This window comes from Diorhabda sublineata, chromosome 3 (genome assembly GCF_026230105.1).
Source record: "Diorhabda sublineata isolate icDioSubl1.1 chromosome 3, icDioSubl1.1, whole genome shotgun sequence".
Taxonomy (NCBI): Eukaryota; Metazoa; Arthropoda; class Insecta; order Coleoptera; family Chrysomelidae; genus Diorhabda; species Diorhabda sublineata.
The window spans coordinates 13,413,010-13,436,745 of record NC_079476.1 but is presented as its reverse complement, the minus strand read 5'-3'; the positions used below and the strand labels follow the sequence as shown (position 1 = coordinate 13,436,745).

General features: G+C 33.7%; 1 protein-coding gene across 11 annotated transcripts in view; it reads right to left on the bottom strand.

Annotated features, from left to right (window-relative positions):
* Positions 1-23,736, bottom strand: part of LOC130441029 (protein retinal degeneration B) — a 147,475-nt gene that overhangs the window by 109,541 nt on the left and 14,198 nt on the right. Inside the window, exon 1 of one of the 11 annotated variants that reach the window (XM_056774496.1) lies at positions 18,068-18,086. The exons of 5 other annotated variants lie outside the window; for them this stretch is intronic. The gene's annotated coding sequence lies outside the window, so the exon portion shown is untranslated. Of the gene's footprint in view, positions 1-4,227; positions 4,502-4,565; positions 4,585-18,067; positions 18,087-23,736 lie in introns of those variants that run through there. 5 more of the 11 variants (XM_056774497.1, XM_056774494.1, XM_056774489.1 and 2 more) reach the window with 5 other exon arrangements.

Sequence of the window (23,736 nt, the reverse complement as noted above, 5' to 3'; positions counted from 1 at the left end):
TTTCTTGAAACTTAGCAACCTTTATAAATTATTATTTGTTTTGAAGTCTAAAATTCGGCGAAATATTTTATTTTGTAGAAAGTCTGAATAGACCTTTCCCCTTTTAAAGGAGCATCAGTAAAGTGAGGACGTACTAATTGGTCATTTATAACACCAATCCACACGATAACCGAAAACTATTGGGGAACGACATTCTCGAATTTCATGAAGATTTTCTTCTGTCCACACATGTCAATTACGCAAATTATCTATCCTTGTAAATTGGGCTTCATCTGTAAATAGTGTCCTGTGTAGTTAATCCATCAACAAAATTCCAACGTATGGATTTCATTTCCAGGATGTAGTTGCTGAATCATTCGAACTTTTCATCGAGTAACATTAAATTATCGACTTCATTGTTTAGTGTTTATTGTAGTAACACAATACTATGTAACGTATATGCACACAGAAGACATATGTACACTTCTGTTCATTGAAATAGTCTTGGGTCAGATTATTCCAATTTTTTGGCTGTGTAAATTTATTCGACATTCGTTGCCATTTTTACAAATATTAAGTTATCAGGTAAGTATTTATATGAAAATTTTGATTATACCATAATTTTAAACTTTTCAGACCGACTATCTTCCAATTTGGCAAATTTTGAGAAATCATAGCCAGCACACAAATATTTGTTAAATGATTAGATATATGTAAATAATTATTGTTTTGCGTAGAAAAATCAAAATATCTCAAGAAGTATGTTAGTACCTTGAGTATGTTTGATAAAAAAGAAATATGTTGGTAGTACTATTCAACGGAAAAAACCAAGAACGAAATGTATTATTATTATTATTTTGATTCACCCTAAATCAGAATGAATGAATATTAACGAAATAATTCATTTTCCAAAATTTTTGGAATACTTTGGCCGCAATAGATCTTTATTTTCGAATTTCTCTTGCATTGTACAAAGTATTGAGATTATTACGATTTTTATAGAAAATTGAGTAGAACACATCACAACTCTATATCATTATTATGGGGAAGTCAAGCTGATTCCAAATATGTAATAAAATATAGAGTTTTTCATTTAAAAAATTAAAACTTTGATATGGCACAGCATTCTGAATCACCCTGTTCGATTGTAAATAATTTTAAAATTTGAAGACCAATAATGACTATGATCCGTCAAATTTTCAAATTGATTTGTCAAATGACAAATGAGGCACTGAACTTTATCACACTAATCAATCACCCTCTATATCATTTTTGGAACTTAGTTTAGTTTCTGATGTTTGAATTCAAATTTAGTGCTTTGTTTTGATTTTTATTAATTGAACAACTATTTGAATGTATTGAGGGTTATGGATTTTTGAAGACTATTTGAGGTAAATGATGGAGAGAGAGAAAATTTTACGATTTTACGATTTTATGGACAAAGTGACACAATTCCATATTAGATAATATAAACTAACAATTTGGCATTGTCGAATACTGAAAGAGTATGGAAATCGGTAGAAAGTTTGGACATAAAGATTTATTTGTCCACAAAATTATTTTGAATATATTTAAGTACCCAACACGAGAACAAGGAGATAAATCAATTGTAAAGTAATAAAAAATGACGATGCAATCAAACGTATTATTTGGCCGAAACCTGGTCAGATATAAATGACTCCGACGTATGAGATCATGGTGGATTGATGATTCTATAAATTGTGTCTTAATATTCGTTCAAGGGTGGAACGTGTAATTGACTTCATGCTGGTAGTAAAGACGGTTTTGAACCAAATGCATACATGAAAGATAAGTATGTTATTGATAGATAGCATTTGTAAGAATCACGTCTAGCAAAAACAACATTCAAATATAAATTTGACCCAATTATCCTTCGTGTCTCGTACTTCGAGATTTCGAAGGTAGTGTCACTACTTTTATGTCAATAACCACAAGTTCAGAGCTAAAAAAAAACAAACGACTCTAGGTTACTAAGGCACTTTCTTATAGTTGTTTACTTATTCGTTTCTTTTGTGTCATACAAACCACATGTTAATGCATTAAGTAAACATTTTTAAATATTATTAATTAGTAATGAGTGGTCATGAGGAGAGATCCAGAAGTCGAGCGATAATTCGAACGAAAGGACGTCTAAAAGGCTTCGAAAATTAGAGAACAGGTTGGAAGAAATCGCAACGGGCTTTGCTGTTATGAGAGTAGACATTCTAACACGAGAGGCTCCAGTGTCGGTGACGCCTAATACAGATAAACCAATTATTGAAGGTAATTCGAAGTGTATGAGGATGTATTGATATCTAGTTATCATAGATCAGTTCCATGCATATACAAAATATTGCGTTACTATAGCAACGAACAATAACTTAGAAGTGTCAGTGTAAAGTTTGACGTCAAATAAGTAAACCAGAGTTACGCAATAAATTAAAAGAAAAAAAATGTCCATCGAAATTGTGAAAATCGAAAAATTGGGAGTATCGAGCTATCATCAAGTACCTGTATATAAAAGGGTTAAGAGGATCAATGTCTTTCGTATGCGACCGTGAAAAATTGGACTGCAAGCTTCAAAAGAGGTAAATTTTCCATCGAAGATGATGACCGATCGGGAAGGCCTGTTTCTGCGTCAGTCCTCGAAAATATCGATGCAGATCATGAAATGATTTTATCAGACCTTCGAATTGAGTTGAAACGGATATTTGAAGCACTGAATATTTCATACATCATATAGTTCACGTCAATTTGGACATGAGAAAAAATGCTGCAAAATGGATCCCCAAATGTTTGAATGTTGACCAAAAGCGTGCAAGGGCGTGCGTTCGATCTGTGCTCGATTTGAAAACGATGTAGACTTCTTAAACCGAATTGTTACTATGGATGAGACTTGGGTACATTTCTACGATCCAGAAACAAAGCAATAATCGATGGAATGGCGACACTCTGGTTCTTCAAGACCTAAGAAGTTTCGCCTCCAAAAATCTGCTGGAAAAGTTCTTGCTTCAGTTTTTTGGGATTGCCATGGAGTATAATCATGATTTATTTTTTGGATAAAGGTAGAACAATAACTGGAGATTACTATTCTACATTACTGACCACTCTACAAGAAAAAATTGAAGAGAAAAGACGCCAAAAGCTATCCAAATGTGTTTTGTTTTTAGAGGACAACGCCCCTGCACACAAATCTCATGTTGCCATGCAAAAAATTCGTGATTTGGGGTTTGAATTACTAGAACACCCCCCTTATTCACCAGATTTGGCTCCGTCCGACTATTATCTCTTTCCTCAACTGAAAAAAAGTTTAAAAGGTTGTAAATCATTTTCCAACAAAGAGGTAATAAAAGCTGTGGAGGTCTGGTTTGCAGAGCAAGAAGAAACATTTTTTTGTTAAAGGTCTAGAGACGTTGCAGATTCGCTGTAATAAATGTATCCAATTAAGAGGAGAATATGTTGAGTAATAAAATATTTTCACATTGAAATTTTGTTTAGTTCTATAGTAGGCTAAGAATTTTTTAATATATCCTCCTATAACATAATACGATTTAGTTATTTCATTAATAGGACACCCAAGAATTTTTGCTTTTTCAAGTAAAAATAGAATTACTTTACTAATAAAGGTTAAGTGTTTTATGGATTTCTCATTTGATACATATATTGTCATTAAGGAATTAAGCAAGTGTGTAATATATACTAATGGGAAGGGTAATTTCATCAAGGCAGACCAGGTGAATCGAGTAAAGTGTTTTAAACAATAAATAAACGAATCAACCTGTTTTAGGATATTTTCATGTTTATCTATGTCTAATAATGGACTTATGCTTTACTTTGAGGACGTATAGTATATACAAGACAGGGCTTCCCATATGTTAGCTGACTTCGAGCTGTAACAGGTTATCAGATAAAACAATCGTATTAACAAAACATCGATAGATATTAAATTGTATGCAAAGATATTCTTGTGAAGAGAGATATAATATCAAAATGTTTTCACACAAAGTTCAATATATATTATATGTATCTATTCGGAAAATAAGACAAGGCACATGTATAAACATTATCTTTTGCTTTTGAATAAAATAAGATTTCTAAGTTCATTCTAGAAATAAAAACTTTATGTGAAGCAAATTAATGAAACTAAAACTTCTATAACCATTTCTGTACAATAAAAAAAGCGATGGTATATTTTTTTAAATATTGTACTACTTATACAAAGATTTTGAAAATGTTATAAAATCTCACTTCACATACTCCCACGTATCGCCTCTATATTATACAAATAATTTCTTCCAAAATAAACTCGAGTCAATATTTACATAATACTGTTTGTTTATAAAATTCGAACTCACGTCACTTTCTCAACATCACAAAAATAATTATAAAAATTATACCAATACAACGACACCACCGAGCAGCTGGAGTTACTCCGCGGAGACGTTGTTCACCATCCGCACATCAAATCCGATGTGGGTTATTCGGAAATTACGAAAAGTTCGTTTGAAGAGCCGAAGTTCTATTGATCGCGAACGTGGACTCCGAAGCAGAGAATTATTCAAAAGCTGGAGATATTGTGCGATTACCTGTGAAAACCTTCGAGCGATAGTTTTCTGCCAGCACTTGCCAGTAATTCACTAATTTGAAAGATTTTCACCTGTATGATGATGTGTAACAGGTATCTAGAATACATTACATGGACGGAAAATGTTAGAATGTCACATGAACGGTGTAAATTGCTCAGAGGAGGGATACGATTAATTTAATTTTAATATTTATATTATTGCTTCAGTCACAAATCAATTGACCAAATTTTCAATAATGTAGTTACTTAATTTTTTCTTTCAAAAGAATGGAAAAATATAGTGACAAAGAAATTTTAGTAGCTATCTCTCCAAGACTTGAGCGAATATATTCACTTAGCTACCATGAGCCAATATGCGAAACAGAACGAAAAAAATGTTTTCTACCAATATACACTAGCGGTGAAAAGTTTTTGCCCATCCTTATAATCCATTCATTAAATTTTGAAAATAATACACTTTAAAAATTTTCTCGTTAATATTGTCAAGCGAAAATCGAAATGATTTTACAAACCAAAAATATTAGTGTCCTTTATTTGTTTCCATACGTTTGCATGTTTATATTTGTCGGTGGGTGTGACGAGTAAAACTTGCATGTACCGGCTGATTTGTTTATTATTCTCAACTGTGAATCATTTTTTCGGTATTTATGATTGCAGTTTAGTCCCAGTCAGCCCTGTGAGACGCAAGAACGTGTTGTGATTCATACTTTTTGGATACGAATTGTTTTCGTTCTCGCAAATTCAGACTTGTACGATTCGCAATGGGTAAATACAAAAATCGCTTGAAACTCTTACATTAATCGCCAGTCTTCATGGTCTAGGGAAATGTGACCATACCGTGGACTACAACGTGAAAAAATATGTATCCACCAGGAGCTTTGGTGATAGAAAACGCTTAGGGTGGCCTCGAACAACCACAAACGTATTGTATTGAACAGTACATGTGATCGAAGACTTACAAGCTCAGAGATAGGAGCTCAGAGATAGGAGCTCAGATCAATGAATCTAGGAATCTGCTTTTGAGTTCTTCTACAGTGAAAAGGAGATTGAGAGAAGCTGGAATTTTTGGAAAGGTGGCAGTGAAGAAACCTCTTTTAAGACGTCCAAAACATTAAGAAGTTTCAGTGGGTTAAATAACTTAAAGAATGGACGCGGAATGAAGAGTGGGAGAGAGTTTAATGGAGTGATCAGTCAAAGTATGAGTTTTTAGGTCTAAGAGAAGAGTATTTGTGTTCAAGTCAAAGGATGTTAGATCCATGTGTAATAACAACTGTAAAACACGGCGGAGGCTCGTTGATGGTTTGGGGATGTTTGCGAGGAAGGCCGGCTGAAGACCTAGTAATAATTTAAGGGATTTTGAAGGAAGAAGGCTAGTAAAAGATATAAAATATCAAATAAAAATGTAATATGTTCTATCCAGCCCGAGATCGGTAGAAAATTTATCTTTTAGCATGACAGCGATCCCAAGCATTCTTCACAGCTGTGTGAAGAGTATACCTGTATGAAAGAGTTGGAAAGAAAAAATTTACTGAAAGTAATGATTTGTGCACCGAAATAACAAAAGGGATTACATCGATAAATCAAAAATTGAAATATGTAATTACGATTGAGTTACATCTAGAAAAATTAAGAGATTAAACTTCGCAAATACTTTATAAGCATTTATTTTATTATAATTAGGAATTATTAAAAGCACCTATTAATGAATCTTGTTAATTCAATCGTTGAAATTAATTAAGTTCATTCATTTGTAAACTTGCGTTTTTGTGTGTTTGATAATTAACCATGAAACCATTTATGTCACTTGATAACAACTATTTTAGACCACAAGAGCTCCTTTATCCTATTGCATTAATGGTGTCAAATTCAAATCGTTCTTCTTATTGTAATAGATACTTTTTACCTTACTTATAACTTACACATCTTGAATTGGCACGAATTTTTGTTTTTATCAGATATAAACACGTTTCATCAAATGAAGGGTAAAGTAAAAACGTAATTTGGTTTGAAGTGAAAATTTGAGATTAATTTTTTTAAGTGTTCTAGAAATGAGTTCGTTTCTGAATCATAATTATTTATTTATATCCATTTAACCATGAAGTTCTCATAAAATATTATTTCCACTTGCATTTTTAGGTAATAAAATTATCTAAAAAAAGCGAACACGTTATTATTGGATTCGGTTTTCAAATCATTATGGATTTGAAAAAACCACACATATTAACAGTTGCATTTAAAAACTCCAAATTCTTTAAATATGTATTAGCTTTTTTCTATTTAATGGATAAGCAAATAATAGAAAAATATACGACACCATTCTTGTATCATAAGTCAAGAAATAAATGAACGAAGTACCTTGTATATTAGGTATTCCCTATTTTAGGCAATAGAGCCTTCTAACATAATGAACTGATGATGATATTATGATACCTACTAATAGCCTAATTACTTCAAAAAGCCCAAATCTAGTTCCCAATTGACATAATTTTAAATTTAGTCGATATGATTTTTTTTATCCCAAGAGGAGGGAAATGCACATCCGCATCAGGGGCTATACAAGACCGACCGATGTGAGGTACTGTACTTGTACGATCCACTAAAACCCTCTTTCATCTAAGCCTCTTTGAGGTGCTCATCCTGGACCGTTCCATTCGTTGCACTGTAATATCTTCGACGTTTGCTTGGCGTGATCTGGTCTTCGACCAAACCGTCCCGTTTCTTCATCCGTAAAATTGTTTCTACGTACTCAGCGACGCGTTCCAGTTCTATAGTGTGTTTTGCGCTGTCCGTGGCTTGTCCGCAAGTCCATAACTTTCCTCTATGCAGCCCTTTACATATGTTAAGAGGCTCGAAGCTATCTACTTCGTTGATCCGTATCATACCTCTGCTGCTATTGATCCATTGTTGCGAATATTTCTTCCTTCGCGACTTCGAATATGTCGATGATTTTGTTGACCTTTTCCCCGTTGCATATTCTATTGTATATTCTCCTGCGTTCGAGTGCTAGCAGGTCTACGGGGATGGTTTCCACAATAGCTAGTACTGCTGGTTCTGATACAGAGCGGTATAAGCTTCATACTCTAAGAGCGGCTCTACGTGGACCCTGGCTACCTATCTGCGTAGTTTCTCCTAAATATTTGAGGAATTTTTTCGTCTGGATGAAGAGCTCTTCGACTTTCATCGCTCAGATGTCAAATGTTGCCTTCTTCTTCTTAGTCAAGAAGATTAAATCGGTGTTTTCCGTCTCTGTTTCTTCCATTTCTGACGATAGCAATGTCGTCGGAATAGCCTATGAGATAGCATCCATCGGCAGCTCTCAGAATATAGTCATAGGATATGTTCCAAAGCTCTGGTCCTAGAACTGACCCTTGCGCAGCTCCGGCAAATACTCTTTTACTTCTCAGACTATTCCGTGTTTCATAAAGCAGCTGCCTGTTGCCGAGGTAATTCTCTACCATGTAAGTAAGTATCCTCCCAGCTCATCGAATTAAAAGCATTCCTAACATCGATGGTTCCTAGTAGGATAATCCCCATCAAGTGTTGATTCTTCTCTTGTTTGGTCCGAAGCGTTTCTGTTATTAGTGAAACCGCATCGGTAGATAATTTGCCCGTTCGAAAACCAAATTGCTTATCGGATAGGTCGCTTCACTGTCGTTTGAAGCCTCGGTATTATCAGTTTTTCTAGCACCTTTCCTGCAGTGTCTAGCATATGCCCTGGCCCATCCATAGCCGCAATTTCTACATCCTGTAGATACTACCTTATGGAACGTGGACGAGCATTGTCCTGCATTAGGATAAAATTTTCTCCGATGAAACTGGCGTAGAGAACGACGTGTTCTCCTAAAAGCTCTTCTATGAATCGGTTCGCCGTTAATCTCCCCGCTCCGCCACCAGTTTTAACCAAAACGAACTTTTTGCTTCCATTGAAATGTCTGCTCAAACCTCCTCCAAAAGCCACGTTTTATTTTTGCAACCCTGCGAGAATCTTTCCCAAGTCTTCTGTAGAAACGTCCTCTTCTATGGCTACCATGCAGGCACACTCTGCTTTCTTCTGAGAAGAGAACGGATTGTTTGTCAGTCGAATTAACGTGTTCTCTAGCAAATCGTAGAGTGGCTGCTCGGCGAGCTGGGGTTAATTTGGAGCCAGTAGCTGGCCTTTTGGATTAAGGTTAGCTGCCTTAAGTCTTCTTTTAACTGTTCAGTCTCTCCTCGCATTTACGTGCACCTTTCCTTTTCCGAAACCGCGTTTTCGATAAAAGCCATTTCAAGGCCTTTTCGCAATAGTGATCGATTGAGTAGCTTTATCACTATCCATTTTCAGGTAGAATTCTTATTTGTTGTAAACGGAGATATGTATCGGTTGACTTTTGATGGCTAATTGATAGGTGGGTGAGATAGAGAGAAAAAGAGATTCGTTGGTATATTTTGGGTGGGATGAAGAAATTTTTTTATGATGAGGAGGGTACATTGGAATTGGTCATGATATAGGAGTTACTCCTCTGCAGGGCTCATAGTGGTAGGTCAGGTTTATAAGGATTAGTTACTCCTAATAATTACCGATCATAACATATTGTTGGACTGTGAGAAGAAGAAGTATTACAATTTCATCATATTATTTTTAAGCTAATACTATTAAATTTCACTGAGGAAAATACTATTTCGTGTTCAGTTTGTTGCCAGTGACTTGAAGTTACGGGGGGTGTAACCTGAGTAGACTTTTTTTTCACTAATGTAGTCGAGTTAATATCGGTGTCCACTGCAAAAAGTGATTTCATCTCTTTCTGATGGATCAGCACGAGATACAAATCAGCGACAAGAGATGTAATGTATTTCAATTTCATATTATTTCTTTATATTTGTAGAAAAAATCATCGATAGATATATTTGGTGGCATTACTTTATTAAAGTCACTTTTATATGATGTTATTAGTCTGTAACTCAGCTGAAACATACTTATTCAGTATACAATAATTCTCAAAAATTCATGATGGAAGTGTATCGTCCTGGCATAGGTTTTTTACATAGAAAATAAAAAAAAAATAGGATTGTAGGTATTTGAGATTTTGAAAATCAGGAAAAAATTATTAAACGAAAACGTTGCATTCATTTGCTACTTTTAACTGATTCCATAAGGAATTCATAATTGTTAATTAAAAAAGTCTCTAAAAAAGGTTTAGTTTTTATCAATTTGTCAAATCAAATTGTTACTTTGGTTCGACTAAGTTTTGGTTTTCGTGAAGGAAACACACCTTTATTGATATTGGTAAGAAAAATATTGAATGCACCCAATTTTTTATTTGTTTCTGCCGCGGTTTTTTATGGCGATGGGGTGGAGAATTCCTACCCAAGTAATCAGTTCACGTCAGCCGAACTATCAAGATCTAAAATAAATTGTTACATTTTTTGTCGTGATTTCTGTAACTGATTTTTGTTCAAAGAGATGTGATTCATGTGGACATTGTGGGAGTTGCTAACAATACCACTGTATTTAAAGTACACAATCTATACAGCATATGTTTCAAGTTTGAAGACGCCACGTTGTTTAGTATTTGTTTGGCAGCCATCAATATCGAACGTTTTCAGTGAATTTGTAAACATGGAAAAAATTGGTCATCGTTAATTGATACAATATTTTTATTTGAGAGGTCTTAGTCCAACCAATATTAAAGTTGTACTAGATTCTATTCTGGAGAATGGAACGAAAGCAGCGTCGTGAAGATGTTTCCATCAAGTATTTGGCAATGTTTTACAGAAATAAAGCCGAATTTTTGCACAGTTTCGTAACCATGGATGAAACGTGGGTCCATCACTTCACACCCAGAACAAAAGAACAATAAAAACAATGGAAAAGAGGGAACCGGCTCCAAAGAAGGCAAATACCGTTCCATCTGCAGGCCTAGGTCATGGCATCGGTTTTTTGGAATACGCGTGGGATAATTTTCATTAACTATCTTGAAAAAGGAAAAACTATTAACGGCAAGTATTATGCGAACTTATTGCAACGTTTGAGCGAATAAATCAAGCAAAAACAACTGCATTTGGCTAAGAAGAAAGTGTTGTTTCATCAATATTGCAATTGCCAAAATTAATTAATTAAGTTTGAATTGCTACCTCATGCACCCTATTCGCCATATTCAGTCTCCTCGAATTATTTTCTGTTCCCAGACTTGACAAAATGGCTCGGTGGTCAAAGATTTTCACAATGAAGAGCTTGCTTTCAACCTTACCTTATAAAAAGGGTATTGAACTTAATGAACATCACTGGGAAAAGTGTATGGAGCTAAAAGAAGTTTACGTTAAAAAATAAATATATTTTTCTCCAAAATTTTTGTGTTTTCTTTCTTGTGCTAGGTACTCCTGGGACCATACTGGTACAGTAAATGATTTTTGAGGAATCAATTGCTTACATATTTCAACATTTTAATATTTTTTGTCTGTGATATATACACAAGTGATTTGAATGTGAAATGAGATCAATGAAGGACGGGAAACAATCTGGACGTTTTTCGACCTCAATAACAGATGAAAATAAGTAATAAATGGACAAACTTGTTCATTCAAACAAACTATTGCGGTACGGAACGTTTGCAATACTATACAGGAAGAAAGAGATCTAAAAAGTAGGCCAACTGCTTATTTTATTATGATGACAAAGTCGTTTTTGGTAGTTAAATGTCTTCCTGACTGCCAATATTTGTCTTATCAGGAATCGCACCAAGCGACTTTATTTTCTGAAAGGAAAAGGTTTTGTCATTGTTCCCGACAATAAGAAGGCCACGATAGAGTAGATGAGAGCCATTCCGAAAGAATATTTCCAGTCATATATTCGGCGTTGGAATAATTCACTGTATTTTTTATCTAACAATATTTTCTTTTAGTTTTATTACGTAATATAAATTTTTTATGTGTATATTGGATGGCTAAATACAAAATCATTTAAATATATAAGATTCATTCACGTAGAATGATTTCATTTTCGAAATAGCTACTATTAATACAATATGAACAATAACCAGATTTTGCACATTTATAACGCACGAAATTTTAACGTCATAGGTTAAGTGAGTAGAACCAGACCGTAAACATCCAAATTGTTGATCAACTCCATGTTGACGTGGAATTTTACTTTTTCACCATGTCGAAATTTTTATTTACTACTAGTTTAAATTTAATTTGTTTTTCTGGTTTCAGATGAATTATACAGTGTTAGGTATTAACGCATTGCCAAACATCGATTTATGAAGAAAAACTGTCACTCACAAGACAGAAAGAAACCATGTGCTTGGTAGTATAAATACTCTATAAATAGAGTTGTGCGAATATCCGGAAGTAAAATTATTTTTGCTCAACCTAGAAACAGGTGAATTCATTTTGACATGTACTTTCTTTTCTTTCTTCAATACTTTAGCTATCCAATTTTTTTCTTATGCAAAGGTTTGTCGTAGGTAGAGTAAAGCTCGGTAAAAATGGAAACTCATCATATCCTTTTTTTCATTTGTTAATTGAAAACAAATCGCTTTTCTCTACTATTTGACAGGATCCCAAGCGATGGTAAACGGATGGTGAACGTTCTGTGAAATCTTCATCTTAAAGAGCACAGCAACTCCAAAATGTAATTTGACTTTCTCTGTTTTAACCCAGCTCGTTTTATTCCATTCGGATTTTCGGTAATGTTTACAGTTAAAATTTGAATTAGCACGATTCTCATCATCCCGTAGATTTTCATCTATCAAGCTATAATTTTTTTAGCATGATTTCAATAGCTCAGTCAAATTTTTTTTTTTGCTTGGAACCCACAATTCTTGATTATTACGCAAAACCATTAGCAGACCTATGTCTTTAGGAATATTTGAAGCGCGAGAATTTAACAATAAAGCTATAGAGGTTTATTGACACAATTCTAGATGCAATGAAATATAGTAGCATTGAAAATGCTGCCTGAAATTCAGGGGCAGACTTTTTGCTTTTAGAAAAGAATTTTTTGGTTTTTCATTATCTTTCGAAACATTAATATGCGTTAAACATTTACCGAGGTTCGTATCCTCCATCAGCTAGAAGTTTTTTGGACATCTGTATGCTGCAGTATTGTCTGCAGATAGAGCTTCTTCATCGATTATAGTGCTATTTAATGATCGTTTCAAAAACATCGACTTCGCCGGTGGTGGCTTACATAGAAGGAAAAGCCAAACTACTAATTATAGCAGTGATAGCATTTGAGAAGGCATAAGTGATATTATATTTTCATATTCAATTTGCCCTTTATTGAAAACTCGACAACGAAAATGTGAATAAGTAGCTTTTCCTCTATGATGAGCTGAATGTAAATTATTCGAATTCGCATTACATCCAAAAATAAAGCAACATTGCTTTCAATCCCCGTCGCAGTCATTCGTTACGCGTTAGTTTCTACTAAACCCACTGTTTACAGTACCACTACATACACCAACACTCAATTACCCTATCTGATGTACGTTTCGATAGACACGTTATCGCCTTCAGAGATTGTACTGAAGGTTTCCTACCCCAAATTTCATCCATTTTGAAAACTTAGTTTCTGTTTAACAATCGTATAAATGAGTCATCATGAAGGGAAAAAGAGAAAAAATTGAGTATCGAGCGGTAACGAAATTTTTGTTTTTGGAAGGCAATACGCCTAAGCAAATTAAAGAGGAGTTAGACATTGTATACGGAGACTGCACCATCATTTATGACTGTCAAATTTTGGGCAGCTGGATTCGATAAAGTAAAAAAAACTCTTAAAACTAAATTGTTTAAATATTATTTGTATTAAAAACGTAGTCGGCTGCTTTGTCGTCAATAGTGTTCGAATGTCCTAAATTATTTATCTTTGTTATTATAGAGAATTTAACAACTATTAACTTAGATCCAAGCGATATACGAATAATCAAAAATATCTATTACAATCAAACGGCGTGTTGAGGACATGGAGACAGATGAAATCGAAATTCAAAAGGGAGTTCGCCAAGGCTGCGTTCTTTCTTTCTCTATATTCTCAGTTTGTATTTCAGAACGTGCTGGAGGAGAGACATGAGGAGGGAGACATATAATAATCAACAACTCAAGATTGAAAAAACTAAATTCATGGTTATATGTAAAAACCAAAAGATTAATATAAACCTTATTCTCACACTGAATGGCAAACACATAGAATGGGTGCAAAAATACGAGTATCTGGGTCAGCTCAAATGGATCCAGACGAAGAAATCAAGATCAGAATTGAAATGACTCTAAAGGCATTTGTCAAGTATTCCTCAATGTTTGCAACAAGAAATCTACACATCCACGTCAGAATAGGATTCATGGAATGTTATGTGTGCTCAGTACTGCTGTACAGAGTGGAAACCTAGACCTTGGAAGCACAAATGATCAAAAAGCTTGAGGCATTTGAGATGTGGCTCTATAGACGTATCCTGAATATACCCTGGACTGACAGATTCACCAACGACGAAGTATTATTAAGATAAGAAAAACATCTTACATAGGACACATCTTACGCAACAAAAAATACCTACTGCTACAGAACATAATGCAGTGCAGAGTAGAGGGAAAGAAAGGCATTGACAGGAAAAGAAATCCTGGCTTCGTAACATAAGAGAATGGACAAATTTTGTCGGAGAATTGTTTCATGTTGCGAGGGACAGAGACGCATTTAAAAACGTTGTCGCCAACTTTCTATGAGCAGAAGGCACGAGAAGAAGAAGTTATTAGGTCATTGTAATAAGGCACTCTCAAAATTTAATTATGTTTACCCATCATGAAAGTATAAGGATTCTATGATATACATCAGTAATCGTCAAAGAACTTATGATGCGGTAGGTCACTTATTTATTGATACGCAACCAAATTACCAGGACAACAATTTGGAGAATTATGACATTATTATGAGTTTTATGGAAAACCTTTGTACATCCCTTCAGAAAATTACATTATAACAAAGTAACGCTAGTACAAAATTATCTGATGATCATAATTGCTTATAAAAATATTGTAGCTCATTAGCGCAAAAAGTTTATGCTAAATAGCACAACTTTAGATACTATTGGAGTGATACCAATCTTAGATTAAAACAGAACAGAATGTCTTTGAAAGTTGATATTCAGGCAGATACGAGGATGTATTGATATCTAGTTAGCCTAGACCAGTTCCATGCATAAACAAAATATTGCGTTACCATAGCAACGAACAATAACTTATTAGAAGTGTTGGACTGCAAGCTTCAAAAGAGGTAAATTTTCCATTGAAGATGATGACCGATCGGGAAGGCCAGTTTCTGTGTCAGTCCCCGATAATATCGATGCAGTTCTTGACATGATTTTATTAGATCGTGGAATTGGGCTAAAACGAACATCTGAAGCACTGAATCGAATTGTTAGTATGGATGAAACTTAGGTACATTTCTACGATCCAGAAACAAAGCAACAATCGATGGAATAGCGACACTCTGGTTCTCAAAGATCTAAGAAGTTTCGTGTCCAAAAATCTGCTGGAAAAGTTCTTGCTACAATTTTTTGGGATTGCCATGGAGTAATTATGATTGATTTTTTTAATAAGGGTAGAACAATAACTGGAGATTACTATTCGACATTAATGACCACTATACGGGAAAAAATTGAGGAGAAAAGACGCGGAAAGCTCTCCAAAGATAATAATAACTACCTAGCATAACGGAGGATGCAACGCACGGTAATTTCTAAGACCTTGCTAAAAGATATACATGAAAAATAAATGAATTAATACATTTCATTGGAATAGTGAAAAAAGTTTTCCAGTTTTTTATAAAAAAATACACATTTATTTAGCAGACAATGTATTTTGTCAAATGTTTTGCGATTGATATGATTCGAGAATTATTGTTTTGTATATTACAAAACTAAAGGATATATTATAACCAGATATCATATTATGCTTGAAGAGAAATGTTATGTATCAATGTGTATTGCTTATGGAGCGAGCAGAAAATCTCACTCTCAGAATTAAATTCTGTGAATAAAATACACATTGCATAGAGAAAAATGGGAAGATCGATAATGGGCCTTTCTGTTAGATATTAGAGACAGTGTTCTGAATAACCAACTGATATTACTGTTGAAATTGAGCGAATTACAAAGTTAAAATGGAACTAGGTTGGCCACGTAATTATGCTTGCGTGTGGACGCTGTGCAAAAAAGGTTTTGAAGTGGAGACCTAGTCAAGACGCGCACCATAGTAGGGAACATCCATCGATGAGAGGGCTCGAAGATATTAAGAGAATGCAATCAAAATAGATGAATGCCGCACAGAACCGATTCAGGCATTCAGCTTCACCAAAATTGATTTCAGTTCCTCTGAATCTTGACATGCGTCACTCACATACCAAACATTTTGAAGATAAACTAAAAAGAAGAAATGAAAAATTGCAAAATTTTAAAGTAATGTTTCTAGGCTTAATGAAACGCAAATAATAAATAAAAACCAACCTAAAAAATCACAGTTGAAGCTGAAATTGGATATTTCGTTCTGCCCAGTTGACATCGAACTAATGAGCAAGTTTTCATAACAATAACGAAATTTTTACACGTAAGGAATATTACCAATAGTAAAACATCATATTGAGAATATTGCGAATGTTATTGGATTGCTCTATTCCGCTATTCCAATGACCTTTGTGTAAGCAGCATCACTAATCATCTTTACATAGTTGGTATGATCAATATAAACATCTTTGATTGTCAAGTGAACCACAGGAAATATTGACAATATTATTTTTGATCGGCAAGTAGGAATCCGAGTTTCCTGCAATTTTTTTAACACATCGTAGGCATAGATTTTCATTTGCGACGGACGAACGGATACCATTTTCATGTTTTTTTTGAAGGGTATTTATCTTGGAGATAGGTGATGCATTTGAGACCAGATTATCAGGGTAGACTCTCTGGGTGGCCAAAAATCAAAAACGATCAATTTGCAACACTGTGATTGGAGGAATCGGTGTTATTATAGGGGCTTGAATTTTCACAGTAAGTATGGAATTTTTTCTTTTATATATACAACGTGCCGAATGCCCCTATTCGTTCTCGTTACTAGACTAGGGGACATGCATGCCCCGTTGATAATAAAAAATTGAGGAATGTAGACAATTTAAATATCTAATTAAACAAGATTAATAAGTTACTTGTTTATGTTAATTATTTTTGTTATGAAAATTCTCCAATGAATTATTTTTTTCAATAACTTTTCAATAACTGTAGAATAAATAGAGTTGTTATAAATAAAAGTGTGGTTTTGAGAGTTGTAATTGTAATTTAACACATTACGAAAAACTACAACTATTTACCATTTTAAAATTATGTTAATAGGTTATTTTGAAGTAATGGTATACCCTGTAAACTTCTAATTGACTTATTTATACTGAATTATTTGAAAAATAAATTATTCAATATATCGTAAAAAATATCGAAATATTAGTAATTTACATAGTGCGGTCCAAGAGTTCTTAATCTCATATACGAGGATATATTGAAAAATTGTTAGCCTACTATAGAACCAAACAAAATTTCAATGTCAAAATATTTTAATACTCAACATATTTCTCTTCTCAATTGGATACATTTATTACAGAGAACCTGCAACGTCTATCTACCCTTATCCAAAAAATCAATCATGATTACTCCATGGCAATCCCAAAAAACTGAAGCAAGAACTTTTCCAACAGATTTTTGGACACGAAACTTCTTAGGTGTTGGAGAACCAGAGTGTCGCCATTTTATCGATTGTTGATTTGTTTCTGGATCATAGAAATGCAGCCAAGTTTCATCCATACTAACAATTCGGTTTAAGAAGTCTACATCGTTTTCAAACCGAGCACAGATCGAACGTGACGCTTCTACCCTTGCACGCTTTTGGTCAACATTCAAACATTTGAAGATCCATTTTGCTTCTGCTTACCTCTTAACCCTTTTACATATAGGTACTTGATGAGGGCTCGATACTCCAATTTTTCGATTTTCACAATATCGGTGGACATTTTTCTTCTTTTAATTTATTGCGTAACTCTGGTTTACTTATTTGACGTCAAACTTTACACTGACACTTCTAATAAGTTATTGTTCGTTGTTATGGTAACGTAATATTTTGCTTATGCATGGAACTGTTCTAGGCTAACTAGATATCAATACATCCTCGTAGTAAATAGAATACGTTCGCTAAAATCTTTATCGGTGCATCAGTGGCAAGTTCTAACAACCTTTTCACAAAGTTTCAACTTGCTGCTTCAAAAACAAAATAGATGTTGATTACGGTAACCTGTGTCTATTATTTTCAACAATCAACTCTATAAAACATTTGATTTGTGGAAGAAATTGTTCTAAATGACCGGCGCCTAAAAACAAAAAAAATTGCAGCACAGAGTGGAATTTCCAAAATAAGTGTTCTAAGGATCATGACTATTTAATAATGCAGATCTTTTTCTAAACTTTTTAATCTTTCAAGGAAATCTGAACAGACCTGTGTAATTCCTCGTGTAAAATTTTTCTAACCGTTTCTTTATCGGAGTTTAAAGCATCGGCAATCATCTGGTTGCTCATTCGACGATCTGCACGCACAATTTGTACTGTACGAACATTTGACTCTTAAAGATGCATCATATTTTGATAGTGGTAGAGAAGTTTTAGTCAGACGTTCTGATAATAGTTTGGAAATAAGAGAGAATATATTGAAAAATAATCACAATTTTTTATCAATGACCTTTCTATGTTACAACAGTATGGTTATTATGAAACCATGCCGTATCGTCGAACTTCAACAAGAATATTTACAAATATTAGGACGTACCGAAACATAAATATGGTATATTCAGAGGTAATCTGATTAAATAAACTCGACGAGTAAAATATGGCTGGGTTAAAAAGTTTAGAGATAATATTGAAAATAGAGAGACGAGGTATGGGAACTTAATGGGGTCCGAACTGTTTCAATTTTAATAGTGAACAGATAAAGAAAGACAAAGATAAACCGATGCTCTTTCCTTCTCAAAATTCCACTGATTAATATGTCAAATGAGGCTCCTTATCACACAAATCAATCACACTGTATTTTCAATTTCATTTTTTGGTAAATCAATAATTCAATCATCCATATAAAAGAAAAATAATGATATATTCTTGTTACGTTTCCGTAAGGCAGTGTCTTCATGGACTTTCATTAGTAATTGAGCTATAACACTTGATGCGGATATACCCATAGCACCAGTACAACAATCGTCTTGAGGTATGTCTGTTTGTAAAATTGTAAAGGGAATATTTTTATTATGTGAAACTCTATCCAATGAAATACATATATAGAATAAAATAATGAGGTAAGAGCGTGATAACTTGATACATTTGTCGAAGAGGTATGTCAGGTCTATAAAATATTGGTAGTCCATATTGGTAGGAGACAAGATACTATCAATATATAATTTCTTTGTATCATTAGATTTTGTGTAACTGCTGAGATGATGAGGAAAATATATAAATAGAACAGCGACATCATTTAATCAGCATTTGACTGCTAGATCCCTCTATTTAACTATCCTGAATTTCTTTTTATGGCAGAACTAAGACGAAAAATAGTACAGGAAAACAGTGTAATAACCCCTAAAAGATTACAAAACGTTCGACATAATGTCGAATATCGACTCTACAATCAGATAGACACTATTTTGAACATATAATTGTAATTTGGTTTATGTGACATGAAAAATAATAAATTAGTACACCATAAGTTTAATATTTAAGATGTATTACACTTTAGAGTAATTAACTTTTTTGACCGTGACAGTAAGGGAGTTGACAAGCGAAAAAGGTCTTTATTGTAAAAAAATGTCCCTCTTAAAACAAAATCCTTCCTGTTTCCGAAATTCGTTAAAATATAATGAATAAGCAAATATCGGGGTGGACAGTTTTTTGTGGCCTACTTTGTATTACATGTAGATGTCCATTTAAAATAGACTTAATTTTAAATGAATTTGTCTTACATAACAGAGTTTGCGTGCGGGTAAACTGAATGTGCAATTTAAAAAGTAAATACAAACTAGGATTTCAGAATACATTGAAAAAACCATGAAGATATAAATAGAAATAATTACAAACTTTTAATTAATGTACGGTAGTTCAAGTCGTCCCACATTTTTATCTAATTAGTTTTAATGAAATATTCCTTCGTTATAACTGCAAAGTTAAGTTTAGGATTGTTGTTCAAAGCAAATTTTTTATCTAGAACTAGAATAGAGTAGCATTAGAATACCAGAGTAACTAATTAAGAGAAAATTTGCAAAGATTATATTATAGTTCTACTCATCCTACCTTTAAATGTATCAAACTAAGCAAGGTAAAGTTAAGTTTTGTGTCCTAGATGGATCTGCAAGCATAAGTAAATATCAAATCAGCGAATTCGATACAAAACTTAATAATTTAATGGTGGAAGAATTGTTCAATTTGTTTATCTGTGTTTTCTTTTTAGTTTTGTGTTATACTGCTTATTTATTTTTAAAATATATTGTCTTTTAATAAATTCTGCGAATATATAAATGTGATAAATTTTTCCCATATCCTATTGAATTACTTCAGGCTATCAACAATACTATGTGTGTGTGTGTGTGTGTGTGTGAAAATGTAAGTGTGTTTTCTACAAGGGTGTATTGATATCATAGATAGTTAGTCTAGACCAGTTCCATGCATAAACAAAATATTGCGTTACTATAGCAACTAACAATAACTTAGAAGTGTCAGTGTAAAGTTTGACGTCAAAATAGTAAATCCAGAGTTACACAATGAATTAAAAGAAAAAAGATGTCCATCGAAATTGTGAAAATCGAAAGTATTTAGTAGAAAGTACCTGTATTTAAAAGGGTTAAGAAGTAAGCAGATTTACGAAGATATGCTTAATACCCTTGGTGATCAATGTCCATCGTATGCGACCGTAAAAAATTGGACTGCAAGCTTCAAAAGAGGTAAATTTTCCATTGAAGATCAGGAAGTTTCTGTGTCAGTCCCTGAAAATATCGATGCAGTTCATGACAGAATTTTATCAGACCGTAGAATTGGGCTAAAACGGATATCTGAAGCACCGAATCTTTCATACGAACGCGTCCATCATATAGTTCACGTCAATTTGGACATGAGAAAAATTGCTGCAAAATGGATCCCCAAATGTTTGAGAGTTGATCAAAAGCGTGCAAGGGTAGAAGCATCGCATTCGATCTGTGCTCGATTTGAAAACGATGTAGACTTCTTAAACCGAATTGTTACTATGGATGAGACTTGGTTACATTTCTAAGATCCAAAAGCAAAGCAACAATCGATGGAATGGCGACACTCTGGTTCACCAAGACCTAAGAAGTTTAGTGTCCAAAAATCTGCTGGAAAAGTTCTTGCTTCAGTTTTTTGGGATTGCCATGGAATAATCATAATTGATTTTTTGGATAAGGGGAAAACAATAACTGGAGATTACTATTCGATATTACTGATCACTCTACGGGAAAAAATTAAAGAGAAAAGACGTGGAAAGCTATCCAAACGTGTTTTGTTTTTGCAGGACAACGCCTCTGCACACAAATCTCATGTTGCCATGCAAAAAATTTGTGATTTAGCGTTTGAATTACTAGAAAGGTTGTAAATTATCTTCCAATGAGGAGGTAATAATTTTTGAAAGGTCTAGAGATGTTGCAGGGTTGCAACATAAATGTATCCTTGGATATATTGAAAAGTTCTTAGCCTACTATAGAACCAAACAAAATTTCAATGTCAAAATATTTTATTACTCAACATATTCTCCTCTTAATGGGATACATTTATTACAGCAAATATAAACTCTGTTTTGTAAGACAAATTTATTTAAAATGAAGTCCATTTTAAATGGAACTATACATGTAATACAAAGTAGGCAACAAAAAACTGAACAAATAATTGTCCACCCCGATATTTGCTTAATCATTAGATTTTAACGAAATTCTGTAACACGAAACATTTTGTTTTTTTTACAATACAGACCCTTTTCACTTGTCAACTCTCTTACTTTCGCTTGCCCAACCTATTTTTAAACATAGATTTCACCATATGTGGCGCATCATTGGGAGGCATTTAAAAGAAATGTTCAGACATAATGATAGTACATAAAAGATTTTCTCGATATTATCACAGTCAAAGTTAATTACTTTGAAGTATAATAAGTCTTAAATATTAAACTTATGGTGTACTTATTTATTATTTTTCATGTCACATCAACCAAATTACAATTAGATGTTCAAAATGGTGTCTATATAATTGTAGAGTCGATATTTGACATTACGTCGAACGTACCAGATTTACCAGATTTGGCTCCGTCAGACTATCATCCCTTTCCTCAACTGAAAAAAAGTGTAAAAGGTCGTAAATTTTCTTCCAACGAGGAGGTAATAAAAGCTGTCTGGTTTGCAGAGCAAGAAGAAACATCTTTTTTTGAAAGGTCTAGAGACGTTGCAGGTTTGCTGTAATAAATGTATCCAATTAAGAGGAGAATATGTTGAGTAATAAAATATTTTGACATTGAAATTTTGTTGGGTTCTATAGTAGACTAAGAATTTTTCAATATATCTTCGTATAGCAAATAATAGTCAAACATATATCGAAAACAACATAAGTACCACTCCATAATGTTTTTTAGATGGGTTTTGATGCTGATGCCTATGGATTTGGGTATTAGTCTAATTTATTGGGGGGCAAAACCAGTGTGCTATCGTCCCTGATGAACACCAGCGGTGACCTCAAACCTTTCGAAGCCAGTCGATAAGTAAGGATGACGAACCTAACGATCTCAATTTGGTTAGAAGGTTGCCATGCCAAACTCTATCAAAAGCCTTCGATATATCGGATGCGATTGCTCGGGATTTCCCGTATTTCTCTAGCTTCAGACCTTTCGGTGACATAAGACAGGAGATCTCCGGTTGATCATTAGCATGATTTAATGCGCAATTTATATCTCAAAGAACAAAATGTGAAGCAATAATTTCAAATATATTTGTGCCGTGTGGCAGTTATCAGAAAATTATTTAGGTGAAGTAAACTAAAATTATCTCCATTATTATCAAGTATTTTTCATACTAATCTGAAATACACGTAAAAGTTTTGGAATTCAATGATTTTCCAGGTAAACCTCTGCTCTTACGATGGTGTCTGGCGTTTCTTTAGATATCAGTATATTTATAATGTCGGAGAGGCAGACCCTATCAAATGGCTTCGTCAAATCAATGAGGCGGACATACGCCGGTGTATTAAATTCGATCGTTTTTTCTTCTATTTGTTTAATAATGAATATGGCGTCTGTCGTGGATCTGTTCCGTCTGAAACCTTGTTGTTCTTCCATGTTCCTTATCCTTAGTTGTGTTTCAAGTCTTTCCTTTAAATATGCTAGTGAATAGTTTCATGCTTATGTTCAGCAACGTTAAGGCCCTGTAGTTGTCTGGGTGTGTCTTCTGTCCTTTCTTAAGTATACGAATAGTAATACTTTGGTGCCATTCCGATGTCTCTAAAATTTTGTTACAGAGATTGTTTAAATGTTTTCCTAGCTCGGGACCGGCATATTTTAGAAGTTCGTTTGGAATGAGGTCTGTTCCGGGGGCTTTTGTGTTTTTCAATTTTTTTTTATTTTTTCCATTACCTCTTCTTCGTTCAGTGATATTTGATGATTTGTCGCGTAGTTTTCTATGGTTATGGCTTCTTCGGTGTTATAAAGTTTCCTGAAGTATTTTTCCCATATGTCTTTGGTGACTCCTTTCGTTTGCACAAATTCGTTTGTTGGCTTTTCCTGTTCTTGAGCATCTTCCACAGTATGGAAGATATTTTTGATGTTTTCGAAAATCATTGTTTATAAATCAAATTAATTGAATTTTGCGTCGCATATACTCTCAACAACACTATAGACCGCATCTGACTGAACTACCAATCAATGTACATATTCTTATATGTATATTTTGTGAATTCGTAAACATCCAATACAAAAAACTCTTAGGTTAACGTTACGAACTGCTGTTGAGCGTGTGTTACAAATATATTCTGCCTTAAAATCGTATGTTACATCAAATGATAAGCGTGCCACAATAAGGAAGAAAAAAAATTCAATTAGATTTGCTTTTATCTACGCTATACTATTAAAATCAA